Below are 23,832 nucleotides of genomic sequence, written 5' to 3' on the forward strand. Positions count from 1 at the left end.
GCCAATGCAGGGGACACGGGTTCGAGCGCTGGTCTGGGTAGATCCCACATGCTGTGGAGCAACTAAGCCCGTGCACCACAACTACTGAGCCTGCGCTCTAGAGCCTGCGAGCCACAAATACTGAAGCCCGCACGCCTAGAGCCCGTGCTCCGGCACAAAAGGAGCCACTGCAATGAGAAGAATAGCCCCTGCTCGCCACAACTAGAGAAAGCCCACGTGCAGCAATGAAGACCCAATGCAGCCAAAAATAAATAAATAAATAAAATTTAAAAAATAGTTTAAAAATAGAGATTTAAAAATAATCATTATGCTGTACACCTTAAACGTATACAGTGTTGTATGTCAACGATATCTCAATAAAACTGGAAGAAACAATGAATACATACATTTTTTAAAAAGAGATATGTAACCACTGTTGCCCACCTTGTGATCAGAGCTCAGTTTACTTAAAATGTTTTCCCCCATGCTCTTGGCATCAGAAGTAGGTTTGTATCTCCTTAGGTTGCTACATCAGAAGCTGAGGATTATTTCTTCTAAGACTCACAAGTTTGAAGCAGGTGCCTCGTTATTATTTACGCATCACTTTCTTCTCTTTTAGGAGTAGTGATATGAATTAAAATATTCTTGTGGTGGGTGAGTTGACAATACAATGGTATAACTTTGCTTTCTTATTGCAACACTTCCAGTAATAAACACATTGACCACTTTTCATTTTCTCAACTCCCAAGTAGAACTTTAAAATATTTCCTTCCAAATTTCACACTCCATCAAAAAGAAATTGTTTCCTACCTAATGAAAAAAAAAAAAAAACCCACTCTCTAGTTAAGGAAGTATTCGTTATAAGTGGTTGATAAAGTCCTAAAAGGGGAGCGGACTCCCTACATTGTTCTTGTGTTCGCTTTCCATTCATTCATTTAATTTCCATTTACTGAGTACCCCACTTATACAAGGCACCACTTGAGAAACTTCATGGAATTTGTGCCCCAAGATGATTAACTGTCACAGACCAGCTGAGACATGTACATTAGTAACTATAATAAAGGGTATATGTGAAGAGAATCATGGTTGGGGGCAAACAAAGGGTTATAGGCACTCCGAGAGGGAAAGGATCTTTTTGGCCAAGGAAGTCAGGGTAAGTTTCATGGAGGATGTTGCCACTGCATAGTACCATAAAGAATGTGGAGAATTTCAACTTACAGAAATGGATGCAAAGGAATCTGAAACGGAGACTTGGTATGAACAAAGAGACACAGGTAAGGTGAAATATGTAGAGTGGTTTCCTAGATAACAGTCAAGTTTTAAAGCAAAAATGCCAAAGATCTTTAAACCCATCTGTCTGAGGAGTTTGACTAGGCCAATTTGCCTGGGGCCTGGAATGGATATGGAAGTACAGGTAACCAGGTAGAAAGACAGGAGACCACGGCAGGCTTGGGAGGCCAGGCCCTCAAAATGAATTCTACTAAGCAACGGGGAACCATTGAAAGGAATGGAACACAGGAGCACCAAGATTTCAGCCAAATGTGTGACCTGATTATTTTATATTTAAATCTAGAGAAATTACTCAAATGTCAATTTAGGTCAACAAGAATTTGCCGCGCACTGACCACAAATACCAGGTCCTAGGTTACACGCTCTGGAGTTCAGGCGTTTGAATATTTACCTTTCTGATTTCTTACCTTAATGTAATTTGATAAATCATAAAATGAAATACAATGTAGGTATAGATATACAATAGCCATTCAATTTTAAAGTGGCCTGTAGAGGTTGGGGGATAGAAGTAGAAAAGATTTAAGAGAAAGAAAACAGAACACCTTTGGAGTGAGTGTCACGTGTCAGACGCTGCTATGAGCTTTACACATTATCTCATCAATGCAGCATGAATATTAGACAGTTTGGGAGGAGTGAGGGTGGGAAGGTGAGATACAGAGATGAGGCAAGTACAGAAAGAGAGCTGATGCCTCAGTCTTTTTTTTTTTAATATTTATTTATTTGGTTGCAGCAGGTCTTAGTTGCAGCTCACGGGCTCCTTAGTTGTAGCACGTGGGCTCCTTAGTTGTGGCAGGTGGGATCCTTAGTTGTGGCAGGCAGGTTCCTTAGTTGTGGCATGCAAACTCTTAGTTGCGGCATGCATGTGGGATCTAGTTGCCTAACCAGAGATCGAACCCGGGGCCCCTGCATTGGGAGCACGGAGTCTTATCCACTGCGCCACCAGGGAAGTCCCTGATGCCTCAGTCTTACCAATGAGGTTAAACTCCTATAAATTCCTTTCCAGTCACCTCCTGTACGTTTCGTTTTATTTCCACCACTTAGGCTCAGATGAGTTTGTGAACTTTTCTGAAGCTCAGTCCCGTCATCTGAAAATCACAAGAGCCTTATGGAAAATCCCTAGCAGACTGCTTGCTACCTTAGTAGTGTTTAATCAATGACCATTCCTTTCTCCTCTTCTATTAATGGAAAGAGGTCAAACAGGTCTCTGTTTAACCCGAGGGTTTCTTTTAGTAAACTGATGAATCAGGAAAAAGTAGGGGGTATGACGGAAGTACATGCAAAGGCAATGGGATAACAATCTTAGCAATCACGTGGCACAAAAATGCCGCTAATCACAGGGTAAAGGAGGCAAGAGAGCATAGATAACCTGTACATCCCATCAAAACGATTACCTCCCTCAGATTCAGGGGGCCCGTCCTAAGAATGTCATCAGTCCTGTTTGACTATTTGAAGGCTGATTGTAAGAAAAGACATACTCATACTAGATAGAGTTAGTCAGTTCCTGAGTATCAAGCTTCCATCATATTCTCAGCTCTGGACTGGGCACTCTGAAGGATTTACAGAGGATAAGGAATCTCATCTGCAACGGAATACGTACACACACAAAACAGAGACAAACAAGGAGAAGCTAGAATTAAGAACTAAAACCTGTGGTAGAAATTCAGAGGAAAAGAGGAGGCCACACCTGGCCAGTGGAGTCAGGAAAGAAGAATGACCTTGCAGGGATGCTGGAGAGAGAAGGTAGTGCAGATTCTAGACAGAAAAAGAAACAAGGTCAAAAGCAGGTAGTGGGCTTCCCTGGTGGCGCAGTGGTTGAGAGTCTGCCTGCTAATGCAGGGGACATGGGTTCGAGCCCTGGTCTGGGAGGATCCCACATGCCGCAGAGCAACCGAGCCCGTGAGCCACAGCTACTAAGCCTGCGTGTCTGGAGCCTGTGCTCCTCAACAAGAGAGGCCGCGATAGTGAGAGGCCCGTGCACTGCGATGAAGAGTGGACCCCGCTTGCCACAACTAGAGAAAGTCCTTGCACAGAAACGAAGACCCAACACAGCAAAAATTAATTAATTAATTAATAAACTCCTACCCCCAACATCTTAAAAAAAAAAAGCAGGTAACTAACGATGAACCTGGTGTGTTTAGGGGACGGTGAGTCTGTGCGTATTTGTGGGAGGAGAGGAAAACAAGTTTCAGCAGAAAGTGTGGGCCAAACACAGAGGCCCTGAAAGTCTGCACTGAATGTAGTAAACTTGGAGGTGTTTGAGCAACCATAAGAGGTGAGAAAACAGTACTTTTATTTTTTATTTTATTTTACTTTTTTGGCCAAGCCACATCTGGGATCTTAGCTCCCCAACCAGGGATCAAACTCATGCTCCCTGCATTGGAAGCATGGAGTCTTAACCACTGGACCACCAGGGAAGTCCTGAGAAAACAGTACTTTTAAAAGAGCCTCCTCAGGGCATCGACCCTACAGTTCAAGGCTTCGCAACCTGCTCTGCCCCCTGTTTTTGTACGGCCTGTGAGCTGAGAATGAATTTTACATTTTTAAATGATTGGGGGGGGAAAAAATCTAAGGAAGAATAATATTTTGTGACATATGAAAATTATATGAAATTAAATCAACTATATTTCAATTAAAATTTTTTAAAAATTAAAATAAGTAAAATAATAATTATAACTTAAGAAAATTTAACTTAAATCTGATCAAGCTTCTAGATTAAGTAAAACAGATTAGATAAAACAAAAAAAAGGAAATTATATGAAATTCAAATTTCAGTGTCTATTAATAAAGTTTTATTGGAACATCATCACTCTCACTTGTTTGCTTATTGTCTATGGCTGCTTTTGTGCTCCAGTGGCAGAGTGTGACAGAGACTGTATAGCTTGAAAAGGCTGACATTTACTGTCTAGCCATAGCCGAAACTGTCTGCAAACCCCTGGTTTAGACTGACACTGGGGAAACAGGGAGAAGAGAGAGCATCAGGGTGGGGACTAGGACAAGGTGAGTGAGGCACTCTCTTTGGCCACAACATTTAAGGGGAAGCGGTGCCGAAAACACTCAGCCAATCAAATAATATTTTAACGCACTATTTTTAAAATTCAAAAATAATGACAAAGACCCATGACGAAGCAGAAGCAAGAATAACTACAATCCTGCAGCCTGTGGAATGAAAACCACTGATAAAGTTTTATCAATTTTGTTTATCTTCCGTGTGCACAGAAATCACTTTCATTCCTATACACTAACAACGAAAGATCAGAAAGAGAAATTAAGGAAACAATCCCATTCACCACTGCAACAAAAAGAATAAAATACCTAGGAATAAAACTACCAAGGAGGTAAAAGACCTGTACTCAGAAAACTATAGGACACTGAAAAAAAGAAATCAAAGATGACACACAGAGATGGAGAGATAAACCATGTTCTTGGATTGGAAGAATCAATATTGTGAAAATGACTCTTCTACCCAAAGCAATCTACACATTCAATGCAATCCCTATGAAATTACCAATGGCATTATTCACAGAACTAGAACAAAAAAATCTTAAAATTTGTATGGAGACACAAAAGACCCCGAATAGCCAAGGCAATATTGAGGGAAAAAACAGAGCTGGAGGAATCAGACTCCCTGACTTCAGACTATACTACAAAGCTACAGCAATCAAGACAATATGGTACTGGCACAAAAAACAGAAATGTAGATAGATGGAACAGGATAGAAAGCCCAGAGATAAACCCATTCACCTATGGTCAACTAATCTATGACAAAGGAAGCAAGGATATACAATGGAGAAAAGACAACCTCTTCAATAAGTGGTGCTGGAAAAACTGGACAGCTACATGTAAAAGAATGAAATTAGAACGCTTCCTAACACCATACACAAAAATAAACTCAAAATGGATTACAGACCTAAATGTAAGACCGGACACTATATAACTCTTAGAGGAAAACATAGGAAGAACAGTCTTTGACATAAATCACAGCAAGATCTTTTTTGATCCACTTCCCAGAGTAATGGAAATAAAACCAAAAATAAACAAATGGGACCTAATGAAACTTAAAAGCTTTTGCACAGCAAAGGAAACTATAAACAAGAAAAAAAGACAACCCTCAGAATGGGAGAAAATACTTGCAAATGAGTCAACAGACAAAGGATTAATCTCTAAAATGTACAAACAGCTCTTGCAGCTCAATATCAAATAAACAAACAGCCCAATCCAAAAATGGGCAGAAGACCTAAATAGACATTTCTCCAAAGAAGATATACAGATGGCCAAGAGGCACATGAAAAGCTGCTCAACATCACTAATTATTAGAGAAATGCAAATCAAAACTACAATGAGGTATCACCTCACACCAGTTAGAATGGGCATCATCAGAAAATCTACAAACAATAAATGCTGGAGAGGGTGTGGAGAGAAGGGAACCCTCTTGCACTGTTGGTGGGAATGTAAATTGATACAGCCACTATGGAGAACAGTATGGAGGTTCCTTAAAAAACTAAAAATAGAATTACCATATGACCCAGCAATCCCACTACTGGGCATATACCCAGAGAAAACTATAATTCAAAAAGACACATGCACCCCAATGTTCATTGCAGCACTATTTACACCAGCCAGGTCATGGAAGCAACCTAAATGCCCATCGACAGACGAATGGATAAAGAAGATGTGGTACATATATACAATGGAATATTACTCAGCCATAAAAAGGAACGAAATTGGGTCATTTGTAGAGATGTGGATGGACCTAGAGACTGTCATGCAGAGTGACGTAAGTCAGAAAGAGAAAAACAAATACCGCATGTTAATGCATATATGTGGAATCTAGAAAAATGGTACAGATGAACTGGTTTGCAAGGTAGAAATAGAGACACAGATGTGGAGAACAAACGTATGGACACCAAGGGGCAAAAGTGGGGGGGTTGAGGGGAGGTGGGATGAACTGGGAGATTGGGATTGATGTATATACATCAATATGTATAAAATAGATAACTAATAAAAACCTGCTGTATAAAAAATAAAATTCAAAAAAAAAATGTTAATCTCCTCCAAAAGCACCCTCACAGAAACGCCTAGATTAATGTTTGATCAACATCTGGGCACCGTGGCCCAGCCAAGTTGACACATAAATTCAAACATCACACAAGATGATAAAATTAACTTACAATCTTAAAAAAAAAACAAAATGACTCACGACGAACAAAATAACAATATTTACATAAAGATAGGATCAATAACAGTGGTGCATTGTACCATATCAGAGACTCGGGCAGAAGGAAAATTAGTAAGTATTGAGAGACTTGGTGCCCCCTTAAATTTTACATGGGAAGCAAGTGCTTCCCTCATCCCTAACCTTGGCCCTGGCGTCACGGTGATATTCTGGAGAGGGTCGGGATGGTTAGGGACAAAACAGGGTGGCAGAACGTATGAAGACTTAGGAGTAGATTTCAGATCTTAGGTCTCAGATCTCCACTTTAAAGAAGAGAATTTCACCCATTTCACCCAAAGTTAAAGCCAAAACTTATAAGGCTCTACAATCCGGCCACCAGCCCCTCAACTCTCCAATACTATTCCTAACTGCTTCCTTGCTTGCTTCCCTGAAACTACTGAGATTCCTTACAGTCCCTTCACAATGCCAAGCACGCATCATCTCAGAATCTTTGCACCCTCGGTCCCTCTGCCTGGAGTCCTTGTCCCTGACATGCACGGGGCTCGTGTCTCGCCTCCTTCGAGTCTGTGCTCACGTGTCACCTTCTCAGAGTGGCCTCGCCTGACCACACTTTTGAAGGCTAGACCCACCCTTTCACCCCAACCCCTCCCTGCTTTATTTTTTACATCGCATCTCTCGGCCTCTAAATATTAAAGAATATAATGATTTTCTGGGTTTATGGTGTCCTCGCCTCCTGCGCAATTGCATGCTCCACAAAAGCAGGATTTCTGTCTGCTTTGCTACTGAGGATGCTCAGTGCTTAGGTGAGAACGGGCACCAGATCCCTACCCAATGGCTGACTGAACAGATCCTGTAGAACGCATGGTGCAAAGGCAAAGGAGGATTGCTCTCTTTTACGTCTAGGGCATTACTGCTACTAACAGTGAGTGAAGAAACTTCTCCCTTAAACGAAAAGGACACTGTCCAAAATGTGAAAATTCTCACAGCTGCCCCCCTTGACCTGTTGATTGGTCTTCCTGTACACTCAGTTTTCCTCCCTCTTGAAATTCTTTATTTCCTGCAAAATCCTAAGTTAACTGCTCTCTTCTTTCAAGGGTAACTTTAATCACAACAGCCAACTCTAGAGACACAAAAAAGGCAATCGGTTATTTGTCTGTTGTTTAGCCGTAAAACTGTCTTTTCTTCTTTGACATTTTCCTTGGTTCTGTTATCACGCGTGCCTTTCTGTTCAGGGCTGAGGCAATCCGTCTGCAAGCCAGTACCCTCTTGCTGATTCTGCCAAGAATGAGTCATAAGTCAGTGGGCTTGCTCACTTACACCTGATAACCCTCCTTCTCAGAGTCCCTGCTTCTTTTAGCCTGGTATGCAAAGTAGCAGCTAGTCGCCTGGCGATCCCCAGGCAGCTAAAAGCCCTGTGGGTAGGGGAGACACGAAGAAGGAAGGAGTAAGCTGAACTTGACTCGAAGGTTTCCGTCCTTAGTCTTAAAGAAACAAAGGTTTTTTTTCCTAATTGCAGCCTGTCCAAAGAACCTATTTTCCCATCACCCTGCATATTATAGCTATGCTGATAGTTATTAAAATTGGAACGTCAGGGCTTCCCTGGTGGCGCAGTGGTTGAGAGTCCGCCTGCCGATGCAGGGGACACGGGTTTGTGCCCCGGTCCAGGAAGATCCCATATGCCGCGGAGCGGCTAGGCCCGTGAGCCATGGCCGCTGAGCCTGCACGTCCGGAGCCTGTGCTCCGCAAAGGGAGAGGCCACAACAGTGAGAGGCCCACGTACCACAAAAAAAAAAAAAAAAAAATTGGAACATCAAATTTATTTTTATACAGAGGGAATAATCAATACATGTACTTTTCTAACACGGCCTTAAATACTACCCCAAATTTTTAGCTAATTTTTTCCCTCTCCTACCCTAAAATATATGTATTTTCTAATAGTTATCTGTCCATTTAATAGCAATAAAAGTACATCAAATTGCCTAGGTCAGGTGTCAGTAAACTTCTGTGTATTGAGGGGCCAGATAGTAGATGTTTTAGGCTTTGCAGGCCATACAGAGGTCCTATGATGGAAGGAAGTATGGCACCCTTGAGAAAAAATATTAGAGGGATTGAAGAGAGTTAAGACGTGCTAATGAGAGCTAACATTTGTGGAGTACCTATTAGTAAGATCTAAGCACTTTCCATTGGTCCTCACAACAGTCCCAAGTGAAAGATGCTACTATTATTCCCATTTCAGAGATGAAAAAACTGAGGCACCGAGAAGGAACCAATCCAAGGTTACAGACTTAGTAAGTGGTACAGCAGAAATAAGATTAGTTTGGAGAAGTAGGATAGGACCAGAACATGCAGTGATGCACAGGCCTAGTTGAAATTTTTTATTTTTTTTGATAAGAGAAAAAAGAAGTCACTGACGTGTTATTGAAGGAGGAAAGCTGTGTGTGTGTGTGTGTGTGTTAACGTGAACGTATTTGCATTTCAAAACATTCACTTGAACTGTAGCACGAGAACTAGTTGAAAGGATAGGAACAGTGGCTACTGAGAAACCAGTTAGGATGTAAACGCTGTTGTCTGGGCAGGAGCAAGAGGTGATGGTAGCAAGACTGGGGAGACGGCCCTGGAGGAAGACAGAGTGGATGTGTCTGAGATACACTTTGGAGAGCAAGTGGGTGAGAAGGGATAAGAAGGTAACAAGAGCCATGTGTCAAGGATGATCCATAAGTGCCTGGCTTGCGGAACTGGATGGATGATGGTGTCATTCTCTGACGCAGAGAACACAGGAAGAGGAGCAAACCTGGGCTTGGGAAAGAAGGCCATGAATTTGAGGTATTTTGAGACATCTCCACTTGGCGATGTTAAGAAGTCCGTTGTATTTGTGGGTCTGGAGCTCAGAGAGGTCTGTGCCAGAGATCTGAATTTGGCAGCCATCTGTGACAAGCAGGAAACATGGAAATGGATGAGAGCAAGTAAGGAAAGTGAGGAGTGAGAAGATTGCCTAACATGTAGTGAGGGAACCCAAGTTTTCCTTGGCCTGGATTCAGCTCTTCACACCTCTTTTCCCTTACTGATACACACCCCCGCTTCTGAAAGAGCAAAACATGTCCAACCATTAATCAGGAGGAGAAACATATCAAGAAAACGTAGGCGGAGAACACCCGGAAAGCACCTTGCCGAACAGTGTTCCCAGAAGCTTGGAAGAATGACTTCAGCTTCTGCAGGAGCTTGTGGTACAGATATGGAATAACTTGAGTATTCAGAGAGGTGGACTCTTTTTTCAAGTTATGGTTCCCAGAGCTATTATTTCATCCATAGCCTGCTACGCACTGCACATTCACCAAGGAAAAATACACATCTAGCCCTTACACCGGCTATTCGTGCTATTATTAAAATAGCTCTGGTGCAGACACTTATCTATCATGAGAATTTTCATGAGATAAAAATCTGAACTTTAAAAAAGAGCAAAACAAACTCTTAGTTCATAAGCCAGTGAGGATGAATGTTTCCATCTAAGTTCATTAGTGAAGTTTCTTTCTCGTTCTGATAGGGAGTTGTGAAGTAACTGAGAAATGCGGTGATGAATAAGAGAGGGGAGCTGGATCAGCCATGCCAGTATTTCTGGACTGTTCAGCCAGCAGTATCAATAGAGCAAATCATTATAACTCCAGTTTTGTGACAATCTGGTCACGTCTGTTAAGAGTGTATGTAGGGTTTCCCTGGTGGCGCAGTGGTTAAGAATCCGCCTGCCAATGCAGGGGACATGGGTTCGAGCCCTGGTCCGGGAAGATCCCACATGCCGGGGAGCAGCTAAGCCCTTGTGCCACAACTACTGAAGCCCATGCGCCTAGAGCCCGTGCTCCGCAACAAGAGAAGCCAGCACAACGCGAAGCCCGCGCACTGCAAGGAAGAGTAGCCCCCTCTCGCTGCAACTAGAGAAAGCCCGTGCACAGCAACAAAGACCCAAAACAGCCAAAAATAAATTAATTAAATAAATTGAAAAAGAAAAGAGCGTATGTAGAGTGAGTCAGACACATCTCAGCAGGAAACAGGAAACAGATGGCGCACTCAAATTAGGGTAGTCCAGATAGGTTGATTAAAGGGACTCTTTACAAAAGTGTGGGAAGCACAGAGGAAAGTGTCGAGGATAGTGCAGTATCCTGGGGCCTGAAGGGACGTGTGAGAGAATAATTAACAAAACCCAGAAAGAGGAACGCAATAACGCTTTGTGGAGAAGGTCACCTCGAGAGGATCTGTGATCCTTGACGGAGGGACACAGCCCAGCTTCAAGCGATCCTGCAGGGAGGCAACCAGCAGAGTAAATACCCTGAATGTTCTATCCTTGCTGGGGGCCCCATCAGCCAAGAGCTGATTCAGGCCACGCAGGTCAGAGCCTCCTGGGGCAGAAAGCAGGGTGGAGAAGGGTGGGGAGGAACTGGAGAGAGAAACAAAAGACAGCAGCACAAAGAGGAGGACTGGCGGGGGCTTCCCTGGTGGCGCAGTGGTTGAGAGTCCGCCTGCCGATGCAGGGGACACGGGTTTGTGCCCCGGTCTGGGAAGATCCCACATGCCGCAGAGCATCCGGAGCCTGTGCTCCGCAACGAGAGAGGCCACAACAGTGAGGGGCCTGCGTACTGCAAAAAAAAAAAGAGGAGGACTGGAAAATAAATAACTAAAATCAGTGGATAGAAGTTCCAGCAGTGGGGGTGGGATGGTGGCAGTGAGGTCACATAAGGAAGCCCAAGAGGCTGGCTCAGAAAGTCACAGGTTAGCTTTATGTGTCCATAATAACATGGCAAGAGCAATTCTAAAACCAGTGGAAGTGATCAGACTAAAGGTGGGTGACCACCTTTCGGAAATTTTATAGAAATTAAGCAGAACCACATCACTGCTAAGCATCCTTTCAGAGTTGTGTATTATGGTTCTGTATTTGTTGGAAAGAAAGTCAGGTAAAGTTAACATCTTGGCAGAAGTACTAAGAGAAAGGCGTAGATTTTCTTTGCTTTTAGTAAAATGGATGCGTGAAAACCCATTACCAAACTGAAAAATCCCTACGTGCAAAAATATTCACAGCAAAGCGCAAAATGCTGGGCCAGGCTTCCTTTCTAACAGGTGGGGAATAGTTAGGAAAATTACAGAATGTTTGTCAATACAATATTGTACAGGATCAAATAATTATAAATAAACAATCATACACACAGGAGATCACGAAACAGCATGGAAAACGAATACAATATAACGTTAGGTAAGAAAAGCAGGATCTGAGCAGTGTACCCAGCGGCCCCGCGTATCTGTCTCTTGCGTCAATAGTGTTTGGACGGAACAGACCCAGGGACCACGCCCTTGCTCCAGCCTCTGAGCACCCTCAAACCTTTCCTCCGGTCACAACCTTCTGAATCAGCCACTCAGCGGTCCTCGGCCACTGGGACCAGACAACAGCATTTTTTTTTTTTTTTTTAATTGGTACGCGGGCCTCTCACTGTTGTGGCCTCTCCCGCTGCGGAGCACAGGCTCCGGACGCGCAGGCTCAGCGGCCATGGCTCACGGGCCCAGCCGCTCCACGGCACGTGGGATCTTCCCGGACCGGGGCACGAACCCGTGTCCCCTACGTCGGCAGGTGGACTCTCAACCACTGCGCCACCAGGGAAGCCCCCAACACCATTTTTTGAGACTAACTCCTTACTACCGATCAACCACAAGCTCCTAGATTCGTCAAAATTATTCCAAGGTGGAGGCCACTGTCCCCGGCGTGGTCAACATGCATCTGCAAGCTTCTGACACCTACCTCGCTCTGGGCTTCTATTTCAACCTCGACGATGTGGCTCCGGAGGGCTTGGGCCGCTTTTTCCGTGAACAGGCTGAGAAGTGCGAGGGCCTAAGTGTCTCTTGAAAATGCAAAACCAGCATGGCGGCTGTGCCCTCTTCCAGGACGTGCAGAAGCCGTCTCAAGATGAATGGGGTAAAACCCAGGACGCTGTGGAGGCTGCCATTCTCGGGGAGAAGAACCTGAACCAGGCCCTTTCGCACCTGCAGGCCCTGGGTTCTGCCCCGGCAGATCCCACCTCTGTGACTTCCTGGAGAGCCGCTTCCTAGAAGAGCAGGTAAAGCTCATCAAGAAGATGGGCAAGGGCTTCCCTGGTGGCGCAGTGGTTGAGAGTCCGCCTGCCGATTCAGGGGACACGGGTTCTGTGCCCCGGTCCGGGAAGATCCCACATGCACTGCAGGCTGGCTGGTCCCCAGGCTGGGCTGGGCCAGCGTCTTTGAAAGGCTCACCCTCAAGCACGACTAGGCGCTTCCAGAGCCCAGCGGCCTCTGCAGAGACCCTCTGGTGTCAGGGCTTCTGCCTGAAGCCCCTCTCTGCAGCCGCTAGACAGCTTTTTAAACATCCTGGAGCCCCCTCCCAAGTCTTGGACCAATGGAAGCAATAAAGCTTTTTGCAGGAAAAAAAAAAAAAAGCAGGATTTCAAGTTTTATAATACTCTGCTCACAATTTTTAAAAAATGTATGAAAAAAATCTTGAATGAAATTACCAAAAATTAAAATAGTTTTATGAAGGTGGTAAAACAATGGATGGTGATCCTTCTTATTTTCCAAGTTTTCTGTAATGTATGATCACATTAATTTAAAAAACTTTATTCAGTATTGTTACATCAAATACTTAAATATGTTTCATTTTTTTTATTTAAAAAATTTGTTTAGTTATTTATTTTGGCCACGCCAAGCGGCTTGGAGGATCTTAGTTCCCCGACCAGGGATCAAACCCATGCCCCCTGCAGTGGAAGTGCAGAGTCCTAACCACTGGACAGCCAGGGAATTCCCTGTTTCATTTATTTTAATTACAAGTTAAATATATTATTTTAAAATGCAATAAAAGTTGTACCTTATGGAGGGCTGAAATTTTTCTACATCTTCATCTGGATGGAGGTTACCTGAGTGTATACCTAATAAAAATACTTGTGTTATTTATGACTGACACAAGTTATGCATATTTATATATGTACATGTATATATGTTATACCTCAGTAAAAGAGTTTTTAAAATTGTAATCCACAGCACGTTATCTAAGGTATACTGGATAAATGAGGCTGACTGTAATTCTTTCTATATTTACCTTCATTTTATCAATACGACACAGTATGATATTCCTTATTTATTTATTTTTTTTGCGGTACGCGGGCCTCTCACTGTTGTGGCCTCTCCCGCTGCGGAGCACAGGCTCCGGACGCGCAGGCTCAGCGTCCATGGCTCACGGGCCCAGCCGCTCCGCGGCATGTGGGATCTTCCTGGACCGGGGCACGAACCCGTGTCCCCTGCATCGGCAGGCGGACTCTCAACCACTGCGCCACCAGGGAAGCCTGATATTCCTGATTTTTAACCTCAAAGACAAAAAAAAAAAAAAAAAAAAAAAAAAAAAATCTTACAGCATTCCTACCTTTCATTGCCTGTTTACTGAAAAACCCTTGTCTCTGGAAATAGTACCAAGCTGTCTTGACTGAGAAATTGGAAGTCATGACAACAGGATGGTAGGTAATCCCTCAGCCCGTAAGGTTTCTAGTAATAATAATAGAAATAAAGAGAGAAAACACAGAATGAGACTGGGGATGAACTGCTATTTGAAAACATAAGAAAAATGATCTCTATTCATATTACCACTTGTCATTTTCTTGGTACTTTTTATTCGGAAATTCCTCACAGTGAGAACCTATAGGACACAGACACAAAATGCAGTAAGGTCAAATCTTTGTCAGAAGTGGTGCTGGGAAAACTGGACAGCTACGTGTAAAAGAATGAAACTAGAACATTCTCTAACACCATACACAAAAATAAACTCAAAATGGATTAAAGACCTAAATGTAAGACCGGACACTATAAAACTCTTAAAGGAAAGCATAGGCAGAACACTCTTTGACATAAATTGCAGCAGTATCTTTTTTGACCCACCTCCTAGAGTAATGAAAATAGAAACAAAAATAAACAAAAGGGACCTAATTAAGCTCAAAAACTTTTGCACAGCAAAGGAAACCATAAACAAAACAAAAAGACAACCCACAGAATGGGAAAAAACATTTGCAAACAAAATGACCGACAAGGGATTAACCTCCAAATTATACAAACAGCTCATGAAGCTCAATGTCAAAAAAACAAACAACCCAATCAAAAAATGGGCAGAAGATCTAAATAGACATTTCTCCAAAGAAGATATACAGATGGCCAAAAAGGACATGAAAAGATGCTCAACATCACTAATTATTAGAGAAGTTCAAATCAAAACTACAATGAGGTAACCTCACAGCACTCAGAACGGCCATCATCAAAAAGTCTACAAACAGTAAATGCTGGAGACAGTTCGGAGAAAAGGGAACAATGCTACACTGTTGGTGGGAATGTAAATTGGTACAGCCACTGTGGAGAACAGTATGGAGGTTCCTAAAAAACTAAAAATAGAGCTACCATATGATCCAGCAATCCCACTCCTGGGCATATATCCAGAGAAAACCAAAATTTGAGAAGATACATGCACCCCAATGTTCACTGCAGCACTGTTTACAATAACCAAGACATGGAAGCAACCTAAATGTCCATCAACAGAGGAATGGATAAGGAAGATGTGGTACATATGTATAATGAATATTACTCAGCCATAAAAAAGAATGAAATAACGCCATTTTCAGCAGCATGGATGGACATAGAGATTATCATACTAAGTGAAGTAAGTCAGACAGAGAAAGACAAATGTATGATATCACTTATATGTGGAATCTAAAAAAATGATACAAATGAAGTTATTTATAAACAGACTCACAGACGTAGAAAACAAACTTATGCTTTCCAAAGGGGAATGGTGGGGGGAGGGATAAATTCGGAGTTTGGAATTAACATATATATGCTACTATACATAAAATAGATAATCAACAAGGACCTACTGTATAGCACAGGGAACTCTACTCAATAATCTGTAATAAACTATATGGCAAAAAGAATCTGAAAAAGAATGGATATATGTATATGTATAACTGAATCACTTTGCTGTACACCTGAAAATAACACAACATTGTAAATCAACTATACTCTAATATAAACTAAAAATTAAATTTAAAAAATCTTTGTCAGAAATTAGCAATCAGAGCCAGAGCTAGAACATGAGAGTTTTCGAAACACAGTCCTGAGATTCAGATGTGCTAGCTATTCTGTGCTTCTTTAAAAGGCCAGATCCCAAGAATATCAGTCTTCTCAGTGGAAGCTGTCTTTTTATTAAAGTTGGGGTCCATTTAAATGTAAATTTTTGAGTTATTACTAGAAAGAGTATATCTAATATCTCAGACTGTAGGTAGCAATCTCTCCCCAAAGCTACCTGACTGGAGATACTTCCTGATGAACAGGGATATCCTAATTCAAACAAATTGTAAATTTCAGGAACTGTTTTCAGGAAACGCTTAGCTTACTCTCTGTGACCTGGAACAATGCCCATTTGGAGATGTCAGCATAAAATGAGAAGTATTATATCACTTTCCCCTGTACCTCTGGCTCCTGTATGCACATGACTTTTTCACTATAAGCCTGTAAAGAAGGTCACTTACTTTCCCGTGTTTCTCATTCTTCACAATTATCACATAAGATGTTTGAAAATATTAAGTAATAATATTATTTGAAGACTCTAAATGCCAAGTGCCCAAATTTACCCTATTTCTTTTTTCCCCCAGCTTTATTGAGATATTATTGACATATAAGCTTAAGATATACAACATGATGATTTGATACCTGTATAAATTGCAAAATGTTTATCACACTAAGGTTGGCTAACACTTCTGTACCCTCCCATAATTACCATTTTTTTGTGTGTGATCCCTGATTTTTTATTTTTTAAATTATTTTATTATTTTAATTTAATTTAATTTTATTTTATTTTTTGCTAGCAGAGTTGCAGTCCTTTCAGGAGGCTCCAGCAGAGAATCTGTTCCCTTGCCTTTTCAGCTTCAGAAAAGAGCTTACTGGAATCAAGTGCAAGGACGGACTCCCCTGTCTCAGCTTGGATTGTATGCACACCTATGAACAAATCATTGTACCCAGGAGAAACTGTTACTCTTCCAAGGCTGGCATGCCTAACGTTTCTACTTCTGGAGCCGGTGAGTAGCTTTAACTCCATCTGAACTACATAATGTAATTCTTGAAGGGACTAGTCCTCCAGCACAAACAAGGAAAATGAGGTGCTTTTAGCAGTAGTAGGACTAAGCACTGGTCACGCAAAAACAAGCAAACAAAAACAACCAGTTGTCAGATTCACAGAGATTAAGAGAAAACACATTCACATTTTTGCTATACAGTCAACCAGGCTGCTCGATCCAAGGGTTACTGAGTACTGAGCACTGGGTGTTGCGAAAGATGCAAAGATAAGCGAGACAAAGCCCTACTCTCTAGGAGCAATCGTCCAAAGCTTTGCTTTCAAACTTTAGTGGGAATAAGGTTCCTTAGGGAACTTGTTTAAAATACAGGTTCTGGGCTCTCTTGCAGACTTGTTAAATGAATTTTTGGCCCTGGGTTCTGAGAATCTTCATTGTCTTAAAGCAGGTGATTCTAATACAGGTGATCTCTGAACAATACTTTGAGAAACACGTGTATAGGAGGTGTCAGCACATACACATACACACAAAAACTGATGATACAAGGAAGAAGTGGAAATTCTCGAGAGTTTCAAATTGTGTGCTCCAAGGGTAAAGCAAGCAGGGCGTAGTCTCAGCTGTGAGAGATGAATGAAGATTTGGTGGCCATAAAGAGATACATTTTGGTTTTTAATAAGCAGATGAAAGAGCAAGGCGTTCTAAGTGAAGCAGTGTGAGTCAAAGCACAGACCCCTAGGGCCCTCAGTCATCCTTTTTAGAGAGTGGTCTGAATAGGATAAAAATTGCATTCTTGGTAGTAGGCTATAAAATAACTTAATGCCACCGAATCTGTATACTTAGAAATGGTTAAATGGTAAATTTTGTTATGTATATTTTACTTTTTTTTTTTTTTTAAGTAACTTAAGACCTATTGGTGGACGGATTCTATCTATATGATAGAAATTCGGCCTGCGTCTGGAAGCCCTGATGGTTGGAATCCTCTCAACACTTAAAACACAGCAAATGATCTGGCCTTTTTTTGTTGTTTTTAAGTATTAATTTATTTATTTGGCTGCACCAGGTCTTAGTTGCGGCATGCAGGTTCTTCAATGCAGCATGTGGGATCTAGTTCCCTGACCAGGGATCGAACCCAGACCCCCTGCATTGGGAGCACGGAGTCTTAACCGCTGGGCCACCAGGGAAGTCCCCAGGGTCGTGGTCTTATCAGCAGGAACGTTGTGCAAATATTTCCTCCCTGCTTAGGCTCAGTCATCAGAAAGGATGGGGAGCCCTGGCACTGGGGCAGGATTCTGGAGGCTCCTGCTCTGCCAGCTGCAGACCTTCTGGCAGGGGTCCCGGGGGAGGGGCAGGGCATCCAGGGCAGTGAAAGGCACTTGGGGGTTCAGGGAAGCAACTGCTTTACCAACTGAAATGGAAGTGTTTCAATATTTTCAGAACTGGTCTGACTGTATCAGTGTAAACCGGCTGAACACCAACAATACTCCTGGGTGTTTGGGGCATTGTGTTCTATTTCCAGCACCTGTTCAGCTGCAGGAACGCTTAAAAAGAAGGCTGGATTTGTCTTTTCCTAGCATATCTTACCGAAATGGATCCTCCTCTACAGTTTCACTTTTCCTCTTCTCCAACCTTTCTACCTGCAGTGATCCCCATACACACACACCCAGGCGCCCAGTTCCCAAGAGTATACCTCAACACCAACACCTGAATGTGTTTCAGGTGCTTCCCAAGTCCCCAGATCAGTCCTTCAGCACCTCCCTTACACACCTACCCCAGCTCTTCCCTTATATCAACTTGCCTGACAACCCAGCCAAGAAACAGACTTGATAAATCAAGATGAAGACTTGTACTTCTAATGATGACCTGTGAAGGCCTCTGTTGTCCAGAGTGGTAGACACACCCCTGTTGCTGTAATTTCCAGGAGAATGGTTGCTGGGGTTAGGAGCTATTTTTGAGAATAGAGTCGTGTGACATCGCTCATCTCTTAAAGCACATCGTGAGGATTTCCACTCGCAGATGACATTTAGTACAGCCGCCCCTCAAATATCTTTGCCCAAAGGAGGCAGGATGACTAAGTAAAATGACATTCACCAAGAATCCCAGAACTCCAGTGACTGCAACCTCATTTTACATGATCTCAAATGTGTCAGTACGTGTTCTGTCTCTAACCCCTTTCCTTTCCCACACTCTCTCTTAGGCAATGAAACAATGGAATTAAAAAGGTGAAGTAGGGCTTCCCTGGTGGCGCAGTGGTTTAGAGTTCGCCCGCCGATGCAGGGGACGCGGGTTCGTGCCCCGGTCCGGAAAGATCCCACATGCCGTGGAGCGGCTGGGCCCGTGAGCCATGGCTGCTGAGCCTGCGCGTCCAGAGCCTGTGCTCCGCAAAGGGAGAGGCGACAACAGTGAGAGGCCTGCGTACCGCCAAAAAAAAAAAAAAAAAAAAAAAAGTAACCCTGTAGAATTTGAGGTACTGTTTCAAGTTGGGTGACACGGCCCACCCAGTCTCCTGACCACTCCTTGCTCCCAACCTTAAGGAACCCTGTAGAATTTGAGCTACTGTTTCAGGTTGGGTGGCACGGCCGCCCAGTCTGCTGACCACTCCTTGCTCCCAACCTTAAGCAGCACCAAGTGCTGTCGCTCCATCTTTGATTGATTGATTGATTTTTAAAGTCTTTATTGAATTTGTTACAACATTGCTTCTGTTTTGTGTTTTGGTTTTTTGGCCATGAGGCATGTGGGATCTCAGCTCCCCGACCAGGGATCAAATCGAACCCACACCCCCTGCATTGCAAGGTGAAGTCTTAACCACTGAACAACCAAGGAAGTCCCGCTCCATCTTTTAAAATGTCTCCATCCTCTCCTCTCCAATGCCTTAAGTGATTCATTGACTCTTGCTTAGATGGCTGCAATAGCTACCAACTTGTTCTTCCTTTTCTCAGGACCTTCTAACCTTGATATCCTTCAAAATGGTGCTAGAGATTCTCTAGAATACAGATCTGTACGCATCATCCCCCAGCTTAAACCCCTCTGAGCATGTCAGCAGTCACTGTTTTCGACTCAACCTCTGATCCTTAAGTCCTGCTATTTTCCACCCACCTACGTCATCATTGTCAGTAAACATTTTGCACTAGCGTGACTCCAGGCTTTTCCATGTGTTCTCTCTTTTCTATGGATTGATCTTCCTATTATTCTGTAACTAATAAGTTGCTATTTACCTTCAAGACACTAATAAAAAATTTCCCTTCTGTGTATAATCTTTCTCAGCAACCCTAGGCAAAACTCGTCATTTCTTCGTCTCTGCTTCCATTTCACTTGGTACATAGCCCTGCCTTTGCACTTAGCCGGTTGTGCTGGAATTGTGTGTTTATGGTCCTGTCTTTCTCAGTGGAATGTGATCCTCTCAGTGACAGAGACAGTGACTAATTCCTTGTTGGCCAGAACCGTGCCCACATGCCTGGAACATCAAAGATGTTTAATAACAGTGTGATGAGTGGATAAATGAATAAATGAATGGATCAGGTGACATCTACATTGGTAGGAGAGTAAATACAGTTAAAAAAAGAAAAGGTAGCAAGTAGTATACAGGATCCACCAATAGCCTTGTGACTTTGGGTAAATTTCTTATTCCTTGTGCCTCAGTTTCCTCATCTACTAAATGGCAACAATAAACCTTCACGGTTGTGTGATGATTAAATTCATTAATAAACGTAAAGTGCTTAGAAGAGTGCCTCTATGTGCATTAGCTGCTGTTGTTTTTTTTTTCGTTTATGGAGAGAGAATTATTGTAAACTCCATGAGAGAGAGGCACTACGTCCTGACTTATCATTTAATTCCTAACATCTGCTACAATGCTTCATATAGAACAGGAACTCAATAAAGATTTGTGGATAAATATCAAAATAATTTTTAAAAGAACAAAAGAGAAAGGAATGAAAAAACAACCAACCAAACAAACAAACCAAAAAGGGCAAATGGGAATGCATTTGGCACAAAGTACAAAGATGCTAAGTCACTTCAGTTCTTCACCACTGGGCTAGATGATAAGGTGTCTTGGAGTCCCTGAATCTTTCCTTTAACCCTCATGAGAACTTTGACTCTGTCCACCTCAGTCAAGAGTGTTTTTTTAAAAGACAGTGATGGGGAGGGACTTCCCTGGAGGTCTAGTGGTTAAGACCCGGAGCTTCCACTGCAGGGGGTATGGATTCAATCCCTGGTCGGGGAACTAAGATCCCTCATGCCCCTAGGTACAGCCAAAAAAACCCAAGAAAACCCCACAGAAAGACAGTGAGAGGGAAAATGATACTGCATACAGGGAATGATTTAACACAAGACATTAAGAGCCAGGACAGCCTGTGTTTTCTTCTGCAGCCCACGGAATCATGACCTGCTGAAGCCACATGTTCTGATCCTCAGCTTGATCTATAAAAATCAAACTCTAGGGCTTCCCTGGTGGCGCAGTGGTTGGGGGTCTGCCTGCCGATGCAGGGGACACGGGTTCGTGCCCCGGTCCGGGAAGATCCCACATGCTGCGGAGCGGCTGGGCTCGTGAGCCATGGCCGCTGAGCCTGCGCGTCCGGAGCCTGTGCGCCGCAACGGGAGAGGCCAGAGCGGTGAGAGGCCCGCATACCACAAAAAAAAAAAAAAAAAAATCAAACTCTAAGTACGTGCATGCCTGCCTGCAACCAGGCTATGCGATCATGACTTCAACAATCACTTGTCACCTGCATCGCAGGAACAAAGTCAAAATGTAAGGGTATTGTCTCAGTTCACATTACTATACCAAATCACCATGGACTGGGTGGTTTAACAACAGAAGTTTCTAGAGGCTGGAACAGTTCTAGAGGCTGGAAGTCTGAGATCAGCCCAGCATGGTTAGGTTCCGGTGAGAACCCTCTTCTGGGTTACAGACTGTTGTCTTTTCATCATATCTTCATATGGCCGGAAGAGAGCCAGCTGGCCTCTTCTTATATAAGAAGAGCCTTCATCATGAGGGCTCCACCCTTATGACCTAATTACATCCCAAAGGCCCTACCTCCAAAACTATCACATTGTTATCAGGGTTTCAATATATGAGTTGGGGTGGGAGGTAGATGTAAATGTTCAGTCCACTGAAGGTGATTTGTTTCTTTATGTGTGGAGAGGAGGGGCAAAACTTCATCTCTCCCCATCTTAGGTTCTTAGGTTTTCGGCTGGGGCTCTTTAGCAAAAAGACAGATTAATAAGGGAAAAACAGTTTATTCATGGGTGCAGTACACATCATGTGGGGAAAAACTTAACGTGAAGAGTAACTCGAAGTGGTGGCTGAGAAGTCTGGCTTTTATATGACATATTCAACAAAGAACAGTACATTTGTAGCAAAGTCACAGGACAAAGGAACATAGTTTTAGGCTTCCAAGTGCAGCAAACTGTGGGAACGTAAATATATGGGAGGAAACTAATGAAGTCAGGTTTGTCTGTGGATTTCCCTGCTGCCGTCTCTGGGCTCATAGAATTTATCTCCAGGAAAAGGAGAATTTATATCTTGCCTATAGGCGGAAAAGCGAGCAACTAGGGAGAGCCTTTCCTGTGTTCATTGCTTCTCAACTGCCTTAAGCTCAAAATAATGTTTGGGTCAAAGAGGTTTATTTTGTGGTGATGTATTCTGGTCTCCTTCATTTACTACCCAAAAAGGCCAAGAGAAGGAGAAAAATAAATGGGAAGAATTACTCTGTCTCAGTCCACTAGTTTGAACCCCAAACTAGAAAAAGAAAGCCAAGGGAGAAAGTATAACCAGAGTATAAACTCCATGAGGAGACCGTCAAAGTATAAGTTTCAAAAAGTTAAAAATACCATTTTCATAAAAATATATAATGAACATATGTCAAAGATTTTATTCAACTAATTAATAGGGAGTCAGCAAGACGGTTAAGACTGATTCCTATTTAATGAAAGAATGTTAGAATAAGATTGCTACACTAGATATAAAACTGGTTAATGTTCTTCAAGGCAATTAATTGTAGCCTTTGGAGTTATCTTTTCTAATGGACAAAAATTATTTGCATCTTTATGGGAAAAAACATGTAACTTCACTATGATTGGGCCCTTTAATCAAGAGTAAACAGTGGACTTCCCTGGTGGTGCAGTGGTTAAGAATCCCCCTGCCAATGCAGGGGACACGGGTTTGAGCCATGGTCCGGGGCCGCAGAGCAACTAAGCCCACGAGCCACAACTACTGAAGCCCACGTGCCTAGAGCCGTGCTCCGCAACAAGAGAAGCCACCGCGATGAGAAGCCCGCGTGGCAATGAAGAGTAGCCCCTGCGCGCAGCAACTAGAGAAAGCCTGCGTGCAGCAACAAAGGCCCAACGCAGCCAAAAATAAATAAATTAACTTAAAAAAAGTAAACAGTGATTTGAACAAGGTATATTCCCCCTAGATTATGAAATATTCCTTGGGTGTACCTGATAAACAATGCCCTCCCATGACATTCAAAGTACGCTCATGTTTTTGCTTTATTTCCAAGGTTTAAATAATGTTTCTTGATAGAAAGGATTTTATTCTATTTTCTTCACTGCTGTGTTACTAGCCCCTAGAAGTAGTGCTCATAGAAAGGAATGAAATAATGCCATTTGCAACAACATGGATGGACATGGAGATGATCATACTAAGCGAAGTAAGTCAAAAAGAGAAAGATAAATACCATGTGATATCACTTCTATGTGGAAGCTAAAATATGACACAAATGAACTTATCTACAAAACAGAAACAGACTCAGAGTCATAGAGAACAGACTCGTGGTTGCCAAGGGGGAGGGTTGGGGGAGGGTTGGACTGGGAGCTTGGGATTAGCAGATGCAAGCTATTATATATAGAATGGATAAACAACAAGGTCCTATTGTATAGCACCGGCAATTGTATTCAATATCCTGCAATAAACCGTACTGCAAAAGAATATGGAAAAGAATATGTATACATATATATAACTGAATCACTTTGCTGTTCACCAGAAACTAACACACCATTGTAAATCAACTCTACTTCAATAAAAAACAAACAACAAAAAAGAAACTAGTAGGCTCTTGATAAATAGTCGTTGAATGAATGGTCTAAGAAAGCTTTTGTTAGTTGGTTGCTTATAACTCAGAATGCATTTTCCTCTAACGTAATGTTAGAGATTATGGTGGTTAGGTCTCTGGTCAGCCCACGAATCTTTCTATCCTGCAATGGCGCCAAGAGAGCCTGCTGCCAAGGGCAGGAATGTTTTCATGAGAAATACATTCATCTATTCAAAAGGGAGAAACAGGGAGT

At 42.6% G+C, this 23,832-nt stretch overlaps 1 pseudogene; it reads left to right on the forward strand.

Annotated features, from left to right (window-relative positions):
- The first annotated feature begins 1,201 nt into the window (after window positions 1-1,201).
- Window positions 1,202-12,722, forward strand: LOC112393701 (ferritin light chain-like; annotated as a pseudogene).
- The last annotated feature ends 11,110 nt before the right edge of the window (window positions 12,723-23,832 follow it).

This window comes from Neophocaena asiaeorientalis, unplaced genomic scaffold (assembly GCF_003031525.2).
Source record: "Neophocaena asiaeorientalis asiaeorientalis breed wild unplaced genomic scaffold, Neophocaena_asiaeorientalis_V1.1 scaffold7, whole genome shotgun sequence".
Classification (NCBI taxonomy): Eukaryota; Metazoa; Chordata; class Mammalia; order Artiodactyla; family Phocoenidae; genus Neophocaena; species Neophocaena asiaeorientalis.